This window comes from Penaeus vannamei, chromosome 8 (genome assembly GCF_042767895.1).
Source record: "Penaeus vannamei isolate JL-2024 chromosome 8, ASM4276789v1, whole genome shotgun sequence".
NCBI lineage: Eukaryota > Metazoa > Arthropoda > Malacostraca > Decapoda > Penaeidae > Penaeus > Penaeus vannamei.
The window spans coordinates 33,359,268-33,369,267 of NC_091556.1; the positions used below are offsets into that span (position 1 = coordinate 33,359,268).

The 10,000-nt window shown below is 48.0% G+C and overlaps 1 protein-coding gene across 6 annotated transcripts in view; it reads left to right on the forward strand.

The window, feature by feature from the left end:
• LOC113813921 (ras association domain-containing protein 10) overlaps positions 1-10,000 on the forward strand; it is a 323,202-nt gene that overhangs the window by 277,999 nt on the left and 35,203 nt on the right. For 2 of the 6 annotated variants that reach the window (XM_070124560.1, XM_070124559.1), the window contains one exon: positions 7,774-7,805. The exons of the other annotated variants lie outside the window; for them this stretch is intronic. The gene's annotated coding sequence lies outside the window, so the exon portion shown is untranslated. The remainder of the gene's footprint in view (positions 1-7,773; positions 7,806-10,000) is intronic. 6 annotated transcript variants of the gene reach the window in all.

Consider the following 10,000-nt stretch of genomic DNA (forward strand, 5'->3'; position numbering starts at 1 on the left):
ATTTTCCGCGTCACACAGTCCACATCTAGATTCATCTTCACTTCTTGCACCGTGCAGTTGCCAGTGTATTCTGTAACCTAAACGTATTCTGGCAATAACCACATCACATAATCTGGTTTTACTTAAATGCCACCCACTTGAGGGCTTACTATCTCTAGACTGATCGTAGTGCCTTATGCTACAGCTTTTAGGTCTTTGTGAGCTCCTCAGATATCTTTCCTTAAGTTAAGTTTAAGTTTGGTAAGTTTATTTACCACCCTGGCTAACTGCTCAAGCGTGGACAATCGTGATTACAGAGTGATACATATATTCACCTACATCCGACAGAGTACAGTATTCTGTGATTACAGTAAATATACACGGTAAAATGGGAATATGCCATACAGCATGCAAACGTATATTACCTAAGTTGATATTTTTCCTTAAGTTAAGTTAAGTAAAGTAAGTTTATTTACCACCCTGGCTAACTGCTCAGGCGTGGGCAATTGCTTTCGGTGAACGGCGAAGGTAAGAACCCGCAGACTTTCGCTGGGCGGCGGCGAAGGCGTGGGAAGCCCTATTATGGAAGAGGTTATGAGATTAGGCTTGTGCACGGGCGCTTGGGGGAATGCACAAGCCCGGGGTAGCGAGGGAGAAAAGGGCACAGGTATTAGAGTCAGAAACAGAAGTAGAATCTGAATTCGATGGACGGGTAAGATGATGATGTGGTTTTAGGCATTATGTTAATTAGGATTCAACACCGGTATGGAATATATAAGAGGCCTTCTTGGGGTTAGAAGTCTCAGACGCAAAAAATTCGGTTAGAAGATTTCAGATACGCCTATAAGAGGAGGGAGGACATTAAAGAAGAAGAATAAAAAAAGATCCCAAGCTAGAATGTTAGAGAAGGTTCGCATGATATTTTCAAAATGGAGATTTTTATTCCCTCTCGTTCGGTGAGGTATCGACGAGGGCCGACCGTTGGGGCGGCGGGACAGCCACGGTAATTTGTCGGCTCACGCGGCGCTCTCACATAGATTCTCCCGCCGATCACGAGCCAGTAACGACTCTCGCGGCGTCTTCGTAATGCGGGGGAAGGAGGGAGGGGAAGGGGATGGGGAGGGAGTAGAAGGGGGGAAGGAGGGAGGGGAAGAAGGGGGAGGAGGAGGGGAAGAGGGGGTGGGGATGAAGAAGGGGAAGGAGGAGGGAGGGAAGAAGGGGGGAGGAGGAGGGCCAGAGAAGGGAAGGGGGAGGGGGAAAGAAGGATGATGGGGAGGGAGAAAGAACGGAATGGGTAAGGGGTAAAGAAAGATGAGAGGGGGAGGGGGAAAGAAGGGATGAAAGTGGTTGAGGGGAAAACAGAGGAGGGATGAATAGGGAAGAGAGCGTGGCTGAGAGGGAAAGGAGAAGGAGAGGAAAGGGGATAGGAGGTTAGAATGGAAGAGGGAAGGGGGAGGAGATGATCGTGGAGGGGGGAAAGGGAAAGGGGGAGGGACGCACGGCCCGCACGACCTGACAGGTGAGTACTCCAGGTCTCCCTTGCCCTGGTCATCCTTCCTCACGGCCGATGCATGATGTTGCAGAATGGCTGCTGTGTTGAGCCCAGCATCATCATGCAGGTTCGCCATTTCCGCCGCTATGGTGTTCATGACAGTGATGTAGCTGGATATAAAGCCAGATGGATAGGTAGATAAACTGGGAGGTACATGTTGCAACAGGAACAACGAAGGGAAGGGCAAGAAAACACACGGATATGCCGAAGGCCTTTTCGCTATTGCTTCGTCAGGGCATACACTACAAGAGGTACACAGACGAGTATATATACTCCTCTATGTACCTCTTGTAGTGTATGCCCTGACGAAGCATGTGTTTTCTTGCCCTTCCCTTCGTTGTTCCTGTTGCATGGATAGATAAAGAGGGAGGTATATGCATGGATAGACGGGCAGATAGATAAAGAGGGAGGTATATGCAAGGAGAGACGGACAGGTAGATAAACAGGGAGGTATATGCATGGATAGACAGGCAGGAAGATAAACAGGGAAGGACATACATGGATAGACGGGCAGATAGATAAAGAGGCAGGGGAATAGATAATCGGGCAGATGCGGCAGTCGAGAAGGATTACACTTCTCTTTTTGTAGTAACAAACTCTGCAAAATTCTTATCGCGTCAAGATAGGATAAATAAAGCGATGCATATCATCCAGTTTGCTTAATCATCATCTTTTATGAAGAAAAACCTATTGTGGATGAGTTTTATCTACTCTCTCTCTCTCTCTCTCTCTCTCTCTCTCTCTCTTTTTTTTTTTTTTTTTTTTTTAATTCATCAATCCATTGTTGAGGGGGAGTTAGTGTGGGAGAAGGGGGGTCGAGAGTGGTAGTGTTGGAGAAAGGGTAAGGAGGGCTAGTGTGGGAGAAGGGGCGTAGAAAGGGTTTAGGGGTTAGTGAGGGAGAAGGGGGAGAACAGGGGTAGTGTGGAAGAAAGGAGAGGGGATCGAGGGGGAGGGGGGTAGTGTGGGAGAAGGGGTGTTGAGGGATGCTAGTGTGGGAGAAGGTCGAGGCGATAGAGTGGGAAAAGTGGTTCCGAGGGGAATAGTGTAGAAGGAAGGATTCGAGGGGAGGTACAGAATAGGAAAAGCAGATCTAAGGAGGGGAGGGGAGGGGGAGGAGTTGATTGGAAGAAAGGAAGGGAAGGTGGAAAGGGAGGGATTAGAAGAAGAGGAAGGAGAGGGGGAGAGAAAAGGGGAGGGAGGGGATTTGGTTAGGTTGGAAGAAAGGAAGGAGAGGAGGAGAGAGAAAGGGAGGAGGAGGTTAGAGATTGGAGAAGAAAGGAAGGGAAGGGGGAGAAAAGGGGGAGGAGGAGGGTTAGATTGGAAGAAAGGAAGGAAAGGTGAAGGGGGAGTAAATTGGGAGAAAGGAAAGGGAGGGGGAGGAGGGGGTGGTAGATTGGAAGAAGGGAAGGGAAGGTGGAGAGGAAAGGGGGGGCCAGGGAGGGATGGGAGGGGGCGAGGGGGTTGCAGCGGGCGTGAGGTGGTGTTGTCCCGTCCGTTGTCGAGCGTGTCTGTTATCGCAAATTGCAACCCAGGCGAGCGTCACCCGTTATCGTCTGCATCTGCTCACGAATCCCAACCGCGGAATCCTTCCATCCTCCGCTTTCCTCCTCATTTCCACGTCTTCATTTCCTTTCTGTTTTTTTTTTTTTTTTTTTTTTTTTTTTTTTGGGGGGGGATTCTATTGGTTTCTTTCTGTTATATATTCTCCCTCTTTTCTACCTCTCTGGGTACTGTCTGTTAGTTTGTCTCAGGTTTCTCTCTCTCTCTCTCTCTCTCTCTCTCTCTCTCTCTCTCTCTCTCTCTCTCTCTCTCTCTCTCTCTCTCTCTTCCTAATTTTTTCTCCCTCTCTCTCTCTCTCTCTCTCTTCCTCTAATTTTTTTCTCCCTTTTTTTTCTCTCTCCCCCTGTATTACTCTCTTTCCCGCCCTATCCCACCTCCCTCCTTCTCTCCATCTGTCTTCTTACCCTCACTTTTGTATCTCAAAACATCATTGCTCTTATGTCTTCTACAGTATATCCCGCACATTAGATTTCTCTTGTAGTCTTGCTTCTTCCGTTATCCATATATTCCCTTTTTTCTCTTCTAATTATATAATCTCCTCTTTTCTCTAATTATATAATCTCTTTTCGCCATCCCTCTTTCCTGTCCTTCCATTCTCTCCCTCATTCTTTACGCAAAACTTTCCTTCCTTCCCACACGCCTTGCTCTTGCTCCCTCCCCTCCCCCCATCCCCAAACCTCTAGCTGTCACCGTCTTCCCCACCCCACCCCCACCCCGAACCCTTGACCCGCGTCTGACCTCGCCTTCCCCCCCCCCCTCCACCTCTCACCCTGCCTTCTCTCTCAGTCTCTCACCGTTTTCTCTCAGTCTGTCTTCTATTGGATTGTGTGTGTGTCGTTTCTTTTCTAAAATCTCTGTGTCTGTGTACGTTTATCTGTCTGTCTGTCTGTTTGTCTATTTGTTTACCTTGATTGTCTTTATGACGTTTCTTTTCTATAGCTCTGTATCTGTGTACGTCTATCTGTCTGTCTGTCTATCTATTTATCTACCTAGATTGTGTGTAGTTTCTTTTCTAAATCCCTGTATCAAGGTACTTCTGTCTATTTACCTATCTGTCTGTCTCTCTATTTGTTTACGTAGATTGTGTCGTTTCTTTTCTAAATCTCTCTATCAGTATATCTATCTTATCTACCTATCTATCTACCTATCTATCTATTAACTCTAATATCCGCTCTCCATCGTTTTTTCCCGAGCGTTATATCAATCCATCCAGTGCCTGATGCTCCGGAAATCTTTATATATATACTCTATATACTTCCTACTCTTCCTCAGTCTTAGATCATCAATATATACGCATATAATTACAAAAATATGTTTAAAATTGAAAGACTTTGAAAGTAATGGTTGGATCTTATGGGGTAGGGAGAGGAGGAGAGATGGGAGGGGGAGGGGGTAAGGGGGGTAAGGGGGAGGGGGTGATCCACGCTCATACCATCTCTTAAATCATCAATATATCCGCATATAATTACAAACTATGTTTAAAATCGAAAGACTTTGAAAGTAATGGTTGGATCTTATGGGGTAGGGAGAGGAGGAGAGATGAGAGGGGGAGGGGGAGGGGGTGATCCACGCTCATACCATCTCTCTCTCATAGCATTGCATGGCGCTGCATGACGTCGGTTTCTTCGTATATTATCTCGCTGTCAGACATGTGTCTTGCTCTGCTATTTAGTATTTCAGGCTTGGCGGCGGCTCTCTCACGCACTCTCTATCTTCTCTCTTCTTTTTCGTCTTTTATTATTCTTTGGCTTTGTCTTCTTTTTCTTTTTGTTCGTCTTTATTTTTCTTCTTCGTCTTTTATTGTTATTTCTCTTTCGCTTTTCTACTTTTTTTTTATTTTCATGTCTTGTTGTCTTCTCTTTTTCGGTTCTTTCTGCTGGCTTTGGCATTTGCCTTTATTTCCACCCGTTATGTTTGTTATTATCATTATTATCATCACCATTATCATTATTAGTATTATCATTATATTTATTATCATTATCATTATTATTATATTTATCATTATTATATTTATCATTATTATATTTATTATTATTATTAAATTATTATTATTATTATTGTTATTATTATTCTCATTATTATTTTTATTATTATTATTATTCTCATTATTATTTTTATTATCCTCATTATTATTGTTATTATCCTCAATATTATTTTTATTATTATCCTCATTATTATTGTTATTATTATTATTATTATTATTATTCATTTATTTTCTTGCTTTTTCCTTCTATGTCTAGCTGGTATATTTCATGTTTTTCCTTTTGCCTTTTCCTTTATTTTTCCCCATTTTATTGCTTTCCATTTCTTCCCCTGAGCACCGTTTTTCCCCCTTTTTCCTTTGCTCATTTTCCATCCTTTCATCGTACTTTTTATCGCAGATTATACTCTCTCCGACCTTTATCATTTCCTAATTTTCTCACGCTCCCTCTTCCTTTCTCGTTTTTTTGCTTGCCTTCCGCTGAGTATATTCCGTCTCTCTCTCTTCCTCTGCCTTTTCCTGGGATCTCTTTGCCTCTTGTTCGTGTTTCTGTCTTCTCTGTTTTTTTTTGTTTTGTTTTTTTCTTGGTCTCTTTTCTTTGCCTGTCTGTTTTTTTTTCTCTCTCTCTATCTATCTATCTATTTTCTCTCTTCTCTCTCTCTCTCTCTCTCTCTATCTATCTATCTATCTCTTTCTCTCTTTCTCTATCTATCTATCTATCTATCTATCTCTCTCTCTATCTATCTCTCTATATATCTCTCCCTCTCTCTCTCTCCCTCTCCCTCTCCTCTCCCTCTCCCTCTCCTCTCCCTCTCCCTCTCCCTCTCCCTCTCCCTCTCTCTCGCTCTCTCTCTCTCGCTCTCTCTCTCTCGCTCTCTCTCTCTCTCTCTCTCTCTCTCTCTCTCTCTCTCTTTCTCTCTCTCTCTTCTCTCTCTCCCTCTCTCTCTTCTCTTTCCTCTTTCCTCTCTTCCTTCTCGCTCTCGCTCTCCCTCTCCCTCTCCCTCTCCCTCCCCACCTCACTCTCCTCCCCCTTCCCTCCTTCGTCATTACTTGGGTTGACACAGCCTGTCACACAATCGGTGGTCCTTGTGTTAGCAGTCGCCTTCCCTCCCCATGACAACCCCCTCCACCCCCACCCCCCATCTGCGCCCCCAGGTTAACCTTGGGTCGCCTCAATTTATGGTCTGTTGACAGCCAATTTTGTCCTTGAAGAGCCTGTTTTTTTCTTCTTTGTTTCTTTATTTTTTCACGTAACCTTTTTAATGAAATGATTTTTTTGGCTCGTTGATTGGCGCTCATTAGATTTTTTCTCTCTCTCAAACCTACGGCTGTAGGGGGGGAGGGACCACCTACCTGTGTACCTGGGCCGTTTTCAAACCGACTATCAAGAGGACAGTTTAGGGAAGGGCATGTTGCTATGGTTACGGTATGGGGAGGGTATCGAGAGAAAAAAATGTAAATATACGTGGGAAGCAGAAGGATAAACGATAAGTATTCTCAAGAAAGGGAGAGAAGCAGACATAAGCACAAGAGAGTAAGACTCAGAGAACATGCTGTTACGCGGATGAACTCGCTGCCTGAGTGTGTCTGCAATCACATTCCGATCTCCGGGAGCCGTGCATGACAGCTGGGAAGGGGGTGAGGCGGGGGAGGGAGGGGAAGGGAAGGGTCCTGACCTTGATACATCATTCCAGCCCACGAGGGGTGAAGGGGCGGGAGGGCAGAGGGGAAGGGAGAGGGAGGGGGCCAGGTCGTGAGTTGACCTCCAACGGACCCACAGAATCACGATTTGAATCGCAGGTGGCTTTGGCTAGATAGTTTGAAAAACGGGCATCGGTCTGGTACGTGTTACCGTGTGCACGTTGGTGTGGGTGCGGGCGTGGGTGCGGGCATGGGTACAGGGGTGGTGTATCTTACCATGTGCACGTTGGTGTGGGTGCGGGCATGGGTGCAGCGGCGGTGTATCTTACCTTCCCCAACTTCTCAAAGTCGGAAAACCCGCCGAACCGAAGCAAGCCGTGCCCGTCCGTGCCCACGCCTGGCGCTGAGCGTTCCCGTGATTACGGACTGCCAGCCCCGAGCGGAAGGGCACGCACTGAAGGCTGCACAGACGGCCTGACATGCAAGCCCGGTGCGTACCCAGCCCGGGCCCTTGAGCGTGCCGCCGTCCCTCGCCCATACCCTAATTTATCCTCGGGAAACGGTCCTTATCGCCGCGAATCGCCCGAACCCCCGCAAAACCGAAAGGCGTTTTACTATTTGAATTTTCGAACCTTCCGCGGCTCTCCCTTCGCGGGCGGACGAGATATATGGGCGGGCAGAGGGCGCGGGCGTTGCATCGGGAATCGCGCCTTAGAAGGGCAACAGTCAGCCGCCGGCGCGCGCGGGCGTGATGACATGACCAAGGCTTTACGCTGCGTTATTTTTATGGCGGTTCCATAGTGTGGTCATCTTTAGGTGTGCGTTTGTGCGTTTGTGTGGAAGAGAGAGAGAGAGAGAGAGAGAGAGAGAGAGAGAGAGAGAAAGGGAGAGACAGAGAGAGATAGAAGAAAAAAGAAAAACAGAGAGTATGTGTATGTGATTTTATTATGTTTCCATTTACTATCTATACTTTTGTGTGCCTGATTTTTCTGTGTTTGGTAATGTTATTATTATATATTGTTTTTGTTCAATGTCTTAAAGCGTTTTCTTTTCGTTACAGGTACGATTGAGACATCTTTAAGCGCAATGCAGGTAACTATTTTCTCATAACTCACGCTATTTTTTGCTTTATAACATGTCATAAAGTTTTAATGTTGTCGTAATCTGCAATGATGATACTGAATAATTCAAAAGGGATGTCAGATCTGAGTTTTGTTAGCACATGGGGTGGTTGTACCTTAGAGCCATGTCTCTCTCTCTCTCTCTCTCTCTCTCTCTCTCTCTCTCTCTCTCTCTCTCTCTCTCTCTCTCTCTCTCTCTTCTCTCTCTCTCTCTCTCTCTCTCTCTCTCTCTCTCTCTCTCTCTCTCTCTCTCTCTCTCTCTCTCTCTCTCTCCCTCTCCCTCTCCTCTCCTCTCCCTCTCCCTCTCCCTCTTCCTCTCTCCCTCTCCCTCCTCTCCTTCCTTCCTTCCCTTCCCGCTCCTCCATCCCTCCATCATCTCCCGTTCCCTCTCCCTCTTTCTTTTTCTCATTCTTTCCTTGTCTCTTCTCTCCTCCCTTTCCTTTCCTTCCCCCCTCATTCCCCTTCTCCCCCTCCCCTCCCCACCCTTCCCCATCTCCCCGTTCCCTCCCCTCCCCTTCCCTTCTCTCCATCATCCATCACCCATCCTTCCGTTTCTCTTCGTCTGTCACCCAACGAGTAATCTGTAGTTTTAGGCCACTTAAACACGGAGGCGTGAGGTGGAAGCGGTAGAAAGTTGACGCCGGAGATCTTTGAAGGAGCGGAGGCATCTCGGGCACCTCACGCGGACGTTCCCTTCGTGGTGACTGGACGCTGGAAGGGGGGTCAGGGGGTAGGGAAGGAAGGGGGGCGGCCGAGGGGAAGGCAGGGGGAAGGGGGAAGGGGGAGGCCCTGTTGGAATTTCGACACCTGTTTACGCCACTTACTCTCGGTGCGGTCGTTATGTCATCACGTGTTCGCGCCGGTGACAAAAAAGGAAAGCCGGAGACGGTGGAGTTCGCGCGTCCCCGTGTAATTAATGACGCGATCGGGAGGGGGCGAGAAGCGTAATTGGATTTGTGGAATTGTTTGAGGAGAAGAGAAATTACGGCGGAATGTGGACGTTATACGGAACCCGAGTCACGATTCGGGTCTCACTTCCCGCGGGATGCTGGCAGGTGCGCCGGGCTGGGATGCCGACGGGGCCCAGGGCGAGGGATGAGCTTCGAGAGCGTGGAGGCGAAGGGCCGAGGTCCGAGTCATGAAGCCCGAGCGAACAGCGAGATCTTATCGCCGTCTGGTAAAGGGAATGACACGACCGAGAACTTTCGCGGAATTTCTAGCTGCGTCGTCGGCCCAAAGACGGTGCCGCGAGTTCTGTCCAGTCGCCTGCACTCGCCCAGCCTCTCCGCCCATGGCAGCACGCGTCCGTTACCGCCCCGAAGGAAAAGCGAAGGCCAGCGGTACGGCTTTCCGCGGTATAAGATCAAGATCTTCCTTTTGCGGTCGCGAGGGAATCGGCCACCCGCCCCCGGCCGCCCTGCAGCTCCCGGTCACGCCGAGCGAGACGAGGCTCTGCTTTTGAACGGCGCCGCGAAACTAGGCCGAGACCACCCGACCCGCTGCGCTCTCGGAGAGACATTGCGCGCATTGTTGCTCCTTTGGGGGCTTCTTTGGAGGCCAATTAGGGTGTTGGACCGGCCGCCATCCGCATTTCCCACGCTGTTGTTCTCGCCGCTGCCCGTTCGGTGGGGAGTCGCAGAGACCCCTCGCCGCGGTCAGCGTCGGCCGGAGTGCATGTCGGGGAGTGCGGTCGCGGGCTCTCTGGGATGACTCGCTTGCCGTCTTGCGATTAATTCTGACACATCTTTTTCGTTATCCTGACAGTGTCATTGTCAGATTGGAGATTTGTTCTCTTGTATGATTATGCGAACCACACATTCAAAATACATTTGTTAAATCTTAGATTGCAAAAGCATCAGAAGCAGAAATGTTCATTTACGGGACCCATTACTCCTGCCATGACACGTACGACCCCCAGATATCACTTCCGACCATGTGTTGCATCAGTGGCAATCAGCAGCATAAAGTACCTGTTTAGCTCCACCTCATCTTCACCGTTATGTGGCAAGAAGTAATGTATTGCAATGTCATTAGCAGAGCTTGTGCAACGTAAAGACGAGGAGTTTACGTAATTTCCGTATGCAAATGGAGCGTTGCATCGAGGGAAGTACCAGTCAGAGACAGACAAACAGAACATACAGACAGACAGACTGATAAACAGACAGG